Source organism: Mus musculus, chromosome 2 (assembly GCF_000001635.26).
Source record: "Mus musculus strain C57BL/6J chromosome 2, GRCm38.p6 C57BL/6J".
Taxonomy (NCBI): Eukaryota; Metazoa; Chordata; class Mammalia; order Rodentia; family Muridae; genus Mus; species Mus musculus.
The window spans coordinates 173,980,561-173,990,177 of NC_000068.7; the positions used below are offsets into that span (position 1 = coordinate 173,980,561).

Genomic DNA, 9,617 nt, shown 5'->3' on the forward strand with positions numbered 1-9,617 from the left:
GGACCTGGGTTGGATTCCCAGCACCTGCATGATGCCTCGCTTCCATCTCCAGATCCAGGAGGTACAGTATCTGTCACCACACTAGAGGCAGTGGGACCTGTGAGAGCGGAGCCGATGAATGACACAGACTCAAGTCTCAGGGAACAACCAACTTCCATTTAGAGCATCGAACAGACAATTTATACTCTGAGGGTCACCTGAGTAAAGGCGACATAGGTCCAGGCTGTAAACATTCTGAATAACAAAAACAAGAATCAGTGGGTAAATTGGAGCAACCCATTCCTACCTACCACATGCAAGAGGGCAGAAAAACACATTCTGAGAGCAATCCTATGTTTTGAAGAAACTGTGGTCAGACTTTTCTCACAAGCATTGAGAATGCTGGACCTGTGTGCTACAATATCGACCTGCTATGTAAGATGAGCCCACAAGGCAGGGTCAGTGGAATGAGCACTGTGGGGTAACTGACCAATTTCAGACGGGATTTAAGGCCTGTTCTACAGGAGGCGATATCAGGTCTGGTATTTCATAGTCAAAGCCCTTGACTGGGGAGGTCAAAGGCCTAGGGAGGAACGCGCTGTTGTTATCTTATGTCAAATTATGTCTCTAAATATTTATGACATACCAATACCCTTGAGCTGTTCTCAACAAGCCAGAAAAGCAGTTGGTGACAGCCGACGGAGAGAAGCAGAACAAGAGACTCGGCTCTTAGCCCATGTTGGGACATCACTATGAAGCTCAGCGAACTTTGAGGGAAGAGAGATAAAAAAGAAAGCAAAAGCCAGAAAATGGAGAGGGGTCCTGTGACTCAGTAACCTCTGGACTCCGTCTGGTGTGGCCATCATAAATGCAATACAGCTGCTTACCAGAGCATGATCTGCAGAAGACCAAGCCAGACCAAGCCAGCCACGGCATCAGTGTAAGGTGAATATGGTCAGGTCCTTAGATGGTTTGTATAGGCTCAGCTCAGGGAGTGGCACTATTAGAAGGTGTGGCCTTGTTGGAATAGGTGTGTCACTGTGGGCATGGGCTTTAATACCCTTGTCCTAGCTGCCTGGAAGCCAGTATTCTGCTAGCAGCCTTGAGATGAAGATGTAGAACTCTCAGCTCCTGCCTTGATGATTCTGAACTGAACCTGTGAGCCAGCCCCAATTAAATGTTGCCCTTCATACGATTTGCCTTGGTCATGATGTCTGTTCACAACAGTAAAAGCCTAACTAAGACAGGTCCCAATACATACTAAGGAGACATTGGTAGGACATGGTGTAAGGGCCAGGAGAGTAATCTTTTGGGTCTCTGGTGAGTTTCCCATCCTCTAGTGCAGCCAAGTACATATAGCAGTACCAAGTAGACTTAGTGTGTTATATATAAGTCAACAACAACAACAAGGTTCTCACAGCTACCTCCGGCAGCAACAAAGACAAAAATAATGAATAAATTACAAGAACAACAAAACTCTTCCTTTCTCCCCTAGAGTACCACTTGGCTCTTGTCTGTCTCTATCAATAAAGTTTTATTGGGACAGCCAACTAGTTTGTTAACATCTGAGTCTTACCCATGTCTAATTCAGGCTCCATCCAACAATGGATGTAGCACGTGCTACAGACAAGCCACTTCACAACAATGTGAAAGCAATCAGTATTTGATAGAAATCTTACCTTAAACATCAGGATTTCGTCTTTTTCCACATTAGCAGTATGAGATGAATTCTCTCTTCTGGTGCTAGAAGTCAAAAGTGGAGCTCCCTTTAGCCCATGTGATCCCCAAATAACCTACACGTGCTTCCAGAGGTTGGAATCCTGTTTGGTCTTTTCCCCTTCTAATTGTAGTTACAAAAATGTGTCTCAGTTTCCTGTTTCTACGTTTGCTTCATCCTCCTGCCTAGATAGCCTGTTAGCGTTATGATGTGTCCTGAGCCTGGCCTCTATATTGTGAGGATTTTAAGCAGCACTGCCAACCACCAGAGGTACTGGCACCATTGTGGGCTCGTGACTGAGAGGCACCCATAACCTCCTGCTTCTTTTTTGATCCCATTTGAGCTTCTTCAGCCGCCTGAGTCCCCTCTTCTGTTCCCGCTTAGACCTGTATCATGACAGCATGCATCTCCTTCAAGCAACAAAGAGTTTGCTCCGCAGGCAAGATGCTTGGGGACCAAAGGCTTGGGCTAGGGCATGAACAGTCAGTGCAGGCCCATGTTTCTTCTTTGGCTAGCATATGGGAGCCTGTTGGACCCACCTCTCAAATAGTTTAGAAAATCATCCAGGTACAACCATCTTCAACTCTCCCCAGGCTGATGTGACTGGTTGCTTGAATGTCTGTCCATTCCTCTTCAAATTCCTCTACACCCTGCGTCTCCCATCCTTTTGCTCATTCTTTATTATTACTAATTATTATTATTAACTGATAAAATTTATTTAAAAATATACAACTCAAAATTGACTTTTTTTAAGTCATCAAAATAATTTATAATAGATAAATGCCTCTTAAATATACATATCTTCTAAAGTTAAAAATAATATGCACTCAAGCAGTTTTTAAAATCTAGCTGGAACATTAAACATGATAAAAATAGAAAGAAAAAAAAAAAAACCTCTTATGAAGTCCTCTATGAAAGGAAATTGTGAAAAGTTCCTGATTAGACAGAAACCATTCCATCTCCAAGGGAGAATTTGCAGCATAACTGTGGCTTCATAGAATGAATTGGGTAGTGTTCCTTCTGTTTCTATTTTGTAGAATAGTTTGAAGCGTATTGGTATTAGGTCTTCTTTGAAGGTTTGATAGAATTCTGCACTAAATTCATCTGGCCCTGGCCTTTTTTGGTTGGGAAATTTTTAATGACTACTTTTATTTCTTTAGGGGTTATGGGACTGTTTAGAGGGTTTATCTGACCCTGATTTAACTTAGGTATTTGGTACCTCTCTAGAAAATTGTCCATTTCATCCAGATTTTCCAGTCTTGTTGAATATAGGCTTTTATAGGACGATCTGATGATTTTTTGAATTTCCTCAGTTTCTGTTGTTATCTCTCCCTTTTTGTTTCTGATTTTGTAAATTTGGATACTGTCTCTGCCCTCTGGTTAGTCTGGCTAAGGGTTCATCTATTTTGTTGATTTTCTCAAAGAACCAGCTCCTGATTTAGTTGATTCTTTGTATAGTTCTCTTCATTTTTACTTGGATGATTTCAGCCCTGAGTTTGATTATTTCCTGCTGTCTCCTCCTCTTGTTGTATTTGTTTATTTTTGTTCTAGAGTTTTCAGATGTGCTGTTAAGCTGCTAGTATGTGCTCTCTCCAGTTTCTTTTTTGAGACACTCAGAGCCATGAGTTTTCATCTTGGCACTGCTTTCATTGTGTCCCCCAAGTTTGAGTATGTTGTGTCTTCATATATGTCAAATTATAGAAAGTCTTTAATTTCTTTCTTTATTTCTTCCCTGACCAAGTTATAATTTAATAGAGAGTTGTTCAGCTTCCATATGTATGTGAGCTTTCAGGTTTTTTTTTTTTGTTTTGTTTTTTTGTTTTTGTTATTGAAAACCAACCTTAGTCTGTGATGATTCAATAGAATAAATGGGATTATTTCAATCTTATATCTGTTGAGGCTTGTTTTCTGTCCAATTATATGGTTAATTTTGGAGAAGGTGCCATGAGGTGCTGAGAAGAAGGCATATTCTTTTGTTTTAGGATGAAATGTTCTATAGATAACTGTTAAATCCATTTGGTCTATAACTTCTGTTAGTGTCACCATGCCTCTGTTTGTGTTTCCATGATCTGTCCATTGATGACAGTGGGGTGTTGAATTCTCCCACTTTTATTTTGTGAGGTGCAATGTGTGCTTTGAGCTTCAGTAAAGTTTTTTTTTTCCCACACAATGAAGCTTTATTTGTCCTCAACAACTAGAGAAAAGCAAGTTTGCTGACGCCTCACTGGAGAATGCTGTCATCTCGAGCTTCTGCCAGTTCTCTCAATCCGTTTCAACTCATCTAGTCTCTTCTTTTCCTCCGCTGCTGTTCTCCTCTCCTCCTCTGCCCGGGGTTTTAGGTAACTGTAGCGCTTGGCGCAGTATGCCATGCCGAGGATCAGAGTGGAGTACCGGCCGAACTTGATGAGTGGAGAGACCTGAACTGGGGGCACCATTTTGTCCTTGACCTTCACGCCAGAAGCTCAACTCTAAAGTTTCTTTTATGAATGTGGGTGTCCTTGCATATGGAGCATAGATGTTCAGAATTGAAAGTTTTTCTTGGTAGATTTTCATTTGATGAGTATGAAGTGTCCTTCCTTATCCTTTTTGATAACTCTTGACTGAAAGCTGATTTTATTAGATATTTGAATGGCTACTCCAGCTTGTTTCTTGGGACTATTTGCTTGGAAAATTGCTTTCCAGCCCTTTACTCTTAGGTAGTGTTTGTCTTTGACACTGAAGTGTGTTTCCTGGATGCAGCAAAATGCTGGGTCCTGTTTACATATCCAGTCTGTTAGTCTATGTCTTTTTATTGGGGAATGGAGTCCATTGATGTTACGAGCGAGATATTAAGGAATAGTGATTGTTGCTTCCTCTTATTTTTGATGTTATTTTTATGTTTGTGTGACTATCTTCTTTTGGGTTTGTTGAAAGAATATTACTTTCTTGCTTCTTCTAGGGTGTAGTTTCCCTCCTTGTGTTGGCATTTTCCATCTTTTATAGGACTGTATTTGTGGAGAGATATTATGTAAATTTGTTTTTGTGATAGACTATCTTGGTTTCTCCTTCTATGTTAATTGAGAGTTTTGCTGGGTATAGTAGCCTGGGCTGGCATTTCTGTTCTCTGAGAGTCTGTATAACATCTGCCCAGGATCTTCTAGCTTTCAAAGTCTCTGGTGAGAAGTGCGGTGTAATTCTGAAAGAGTTCTCCTTATATGCTACTTGACCTTTTTCCTTACTGATTTTAACATTCTTTGTTTTGTGCATTTGGTGTTTTGACTATTATCTGATGGGAAGAATTTCATTTCTGGTCCAATCTATTTGGAGTTCTGTAGGCTTCTTGTATGTTCATGGGCATTTCTTTCTTTAGGTTAGGGACATTTTCTTCTATAATTTTGTTGAAAATGTTTATTGGCCCTTTGAGCTGGGAATCCTCACTCTCTTCTATACCTATTATCCTTAGGTTTGGTCTTTTCATTGTGTCCTGAATTTGTTGAATGTTTTGAGTTAGGAGCTTTTTACATTTTGCATTTTTTGACTGTTGTGTCAATGTTTTCTATGGTATCTTCTGCATCTGAGATTCTCTCTTCCATCTCTTCTATTCTGTTGGTGATGCTTGCATCTATGACTCCTAATCTCTTTCCTAGGTTTTCTATCTCCAGGGTTATCTCCCTTTGTGATTTCTTTATTGTTTCTATTTCCATTTTTAGATCCTGGATGGTTTTGTTCAATTCCTTCAACTGTTTGGTTGTGTTTTTCTGTAATTCTTTAAGGGATTGTTGTGTTTCCTCTTTAAGGGCTTCTAACTGTTTACCTGTGTTCTTCTGTATTTCTTTAAGGGAGTTATTTATGTCCTTCTTAAAGTCCTCTCTCATCATCTTGAGATGTGATTTTAGATCAGAGTCTTGCTTTTCTGGTGTGTTGGAGTGTTCAGGGCTCACTGTGGTGGGAGAAGTGGGTTCTGGTGATGCTAAGTAGCCTTGGATTCTGTTGCTTATCTTCTTGTCCTTGCCTCTTGGCATCTGGTTATCTGTGGTGTTAGCTGGTCTTGCTGTCGCTGACTGTGGCTTGTCCCTCCTGCAAGCCTGTGTATCAATACTCCTGGGAGACCAGTTCTCTTCAGGACAAATTTGGGTTTGGAGGGCTGTACCACAGGGTCAGCTCCTGGGTGCAGATGGAAACCAGAAGGATCCTGTTGCCAGCTGTTCCTTGGTTCATGTGTTCTGATGGCTCTGGGTGGGTCCCTCTTGGGCCAGGAATTTGAGCAGAAGTGGTGGTCTTACCTGTGCTCACAGGCATGTCTGCATTCCTGGGAGACCTGCTTTGTTCTGGCAGTATTTGAATATGGAACACTGTGGCACAGATGGAAACCGGAAGTCCTTTTGCTGATCCTTTTCCACACAATTCTATCTATATATTTATTCATGCCTTCATTTCGCATCCTTTCTTCTATCCATCCATTCCTTTATCCTCCCCCCAACCCACCTATACCTCCTGAAATCCTTCCACTTCCTTTCTACTCATCTCACCACCCATCACTTCCTGCATCCATCCACCATATGCATCTACTTGCTCAACCAATGTTTATTGGCTTCTATGCCCCATGCATATCCTTGGCACATGGAGTGAGTGCAGAGGAGACCAAAGCCAACAACAATTTTGAAATATCCCAGAGAAGAAAAGAAATAGGCTCTCTTAATGATCTCAAGAGTCCACCTGTGGAAGGTTTAGTACAGCAGTGTTTTTCGCTGGGGAAGTGAGGCATGGTTGGAGAGATGACTTATACAAGTTACTGCCAAACAAGGAGAGGCCGAAGAGTGAGGGGTTTACGATTAAAATTATGTTACTTTGAATGAAATGAAGCAGAACTGGCCTTTGGTAAACTGTCGGATGCAGGGAGAGAGGAGAAGAGAAGGTGTGAGAGCATTGTGGGGTGCTGGCCTGGGTCTGTTTGGGAGGTGGAATTTAAATGATCAAGAGTCTGAGGGTGATGGATTTGAGAAAAATAACTGGCAGTGTTTCCTTCTGTGGTGATCCTGGTGTGTGTGCTTCTGTCCATGTCGGCCTGCGTACACACGCACTACGTGAGCCGTGTCCCCAGTCTGAGGATTCCTTCTTTGGTTCTCTAATAGGAACCTGCTGTTTGGCATATACATCTCTGAGTAAGTCTCCCTACAGTTTCACCAGCATCTGAAGTCACCACAGAGGTATCTGAACTCAGGACTATGACTTCTTCTTTCTACTAGAGCCTGCTGAGGACATGAGCCTGTCTGCTTATCTCCAGCCCCCGTGCCCAGCACATTGGCAGCACTTAGCATGTGCTATGAAGATTTGCCCATAGGTAGGATGTGCATGCCAGCCCAGGAGTGGCTAATGTCCTCTCTGTGGCGCCTCCGAGTATCTGTCCTCTTAGCTCATGCTTCATCCCTGCCCTGCTTTGGAGACTGGAGCAGCTGCTCCCTCGGCTTCGTTAATGTTGGAGTTTCATCTTCCTCCTCGCCTGGCTGGCCCTTCTCTGCCTGCATCAATTCTCCAAGGCCATCCAAAGAGCCTCATGAAAGTGAAACTCACAGATGGCTCTTGGGGCCTGCAGGCGGGTACTGAGTGTCACACCTAATTGCCTGGCAGCCTGGGCCTTTCCATCAGCATCAGTAGGTTGAGCAGGGTCTTGATGAAGACTCCGGAGTGCCGGGGGGCCTGTCTTATGGCTCGTGAGCTTGTCTCTTAGGGGTCTGGGCGATTATGGCCAATGTGTTTGAAATCACAGACCGGAGACTCTAAGTTTCTACTGCCCCTACAAGCAGCTATGCCATCCTGGGAGAGGCCAGGTTGACTTGCCCTCGGCTAATCCCCCTGTACCCCTGTGGAGTGGGGATAACGCCATGTGCATATACCACTAAGAGATGCCACACTTTGATCAAAGGAACGCTTGGATCTGAGAGGGTATTGAAACCAGGGCCTCTCTGGGCATCCTGGGGGCTGTTGGGTGAAAGCTGCTTTTAATGCCCTCACTCTCCCACTGCCCCGCATGCCATCTCCAGGGTGTAAGGAATTCTTTGGTGTGTGTGTGGGGGGGGTGGTCAATAAAATGGATCATGGAGTAAATACATTTGCTGTCAAGCCTGATAACCTGAGTTTGGTCCTTGAGTACCACAGGATGGAAGAAGAGAACCATCTCCACACGTTGTCCCCAGCAAGACCACCCCAGAAGCAGCTTCCCCTCATGTTAACAAAGACCACAAAGCAAAGGCTTTTTAAACCTTGCCTTCAAATAGCTTCTGTGGCCATTGTGAAATGCTGAATGGTGGTTGTGATTCCCTTCCAGAGATTGGAAACAAGTTTTGGCTCTGGACCTCTCCCATGACTTAAACCACGGGCCAGCAGGATTAGCTACAGGACATGATTAGAGAAAGAAAGGTGTGCCTGGTCGTGCCACATCCCTCGGAAGGACAGGAGACAGATTACAGGGGGTACTCCTCTACTCTATGGGCTTATAGAAGAAAACCAGAGCCAGAACCACCTGCAGGGATGAAAGCAACCATCAAACAAGCGCTCTGGGACGACTGCAGACACCTCACCTTCAGAACTCTCAGAACCTAGAAGCATAGGACACACACAGGAACAGTTCAGTGTCTCCCGTGCATCAGCTTCACGGATTCCAGAGCAACAAAGGTAAGGCTGACTATGGGTCTGCGCATTTGCAGGATGTGTCTGTCTCAGGCCACAGTGTTTCCGCATCTATTTTAGGGACCAGGCAGGTATGATAAAGTACAACGTGGGGTGTGTTGAGAATTGATTGCTTATGCCTGGAGGTGAAGGGTCCCCTCCCCCAATAACCAGATTTTTTCTGGCTGTGATGGTTAATCTTCATTGTCAACTTGACTAGATTAACAGTTGTCATGGAAACCCGCCTCCAGATGAATCTGAGACAATGAATGCTTTCAGCTATGTTTAACTGAAGAGAGAGGGGCCCCCCCCACCCTAGGGTAGATGGCACCATTTATTTCAGGGGCTGGAGTCCTGGGCTGAAGGAGATAGGGAAAGCAAGCTGAATGACAGGATCCATTCTTGACATTAACGGAAATGTGACTAGCTGCCTCAAGATCCTGCCGCCGTGCCTTCCCCACCATGATCCTGCTGCCGTGCCTTCCCCACCATGATAGACTGTGAGCAAAATAAACCCTCCCGTTGCTATTATTGCCAGGTGGTTTGTCATAGCACTGAGTCAAGTAGCAAATACTCTTGGGTTTTCACAAGTTCCCTCCCTGATTTTAAATTTTCTTAGTATAGTCAACAGAAAACAATCTGAAGGCAAGATCAAGGCTGACATGGCCCCTGGGTTAGGGTTGGAGGTCTTGGTCTGCCAGAACTGAGAATGAAGGAACTGACTTGCCTCTGTGAACTTTGTGCCGAGAATACCCTTAAGATGACCTGTGTCCATTGCTGCCATTGGTGTGTCCCCTTGACAGTTTACTTGCTTTTTGGCTCTTTCCCTTTTCCTGTGCCCAAACTCACATTTATTAACTTGTCCTTCCCAGAGCAGGGTAAAGATGCAGACTATCAGGTTAAAAGCACCGAAAAACCTTCAGAAGGTGGAGATGCTGCTCTGGCTCTCGGTACTTGTGGTAGCCACCTTTGCAGACCCTTCATCCTTTACTTCATACTTTGCAAATGAGGAAAGCATGTGCCGTGGGATGCCACATCTGTATGAACTCAAGATCTCTGGTCCTAGACGAAAGCCTGGCTCCTCCCCAGGCACTGAGGCTAGAGCTAGACTGAAGTGTCTTAGTTTTGTTCTCTGTTGCTGTGATAAGACACCCTGACAAAAGCTGTGAGCAGAAAAGGCTCATTTGGCTCACAGTTCCAGTTTACAGTTCATCTTTGCAAGAAGGACAAAGCAACAGGAATCTGAAGCAGCACTCACTCCACATCCACAGTCAAG

General features: G+C 44.0%; 1 pseudogene; it reads right to left on the reverse strand.

Annotated features, from left to right (window-relative positions):
* On the reverse strand, positions 3,860 to 4,164 carry Atp5k-ps2 (ATP synthase, H+ transporting, mitochondrial F1F0 complex, subunit E, pseudogene 2; annotated as a pseudogene).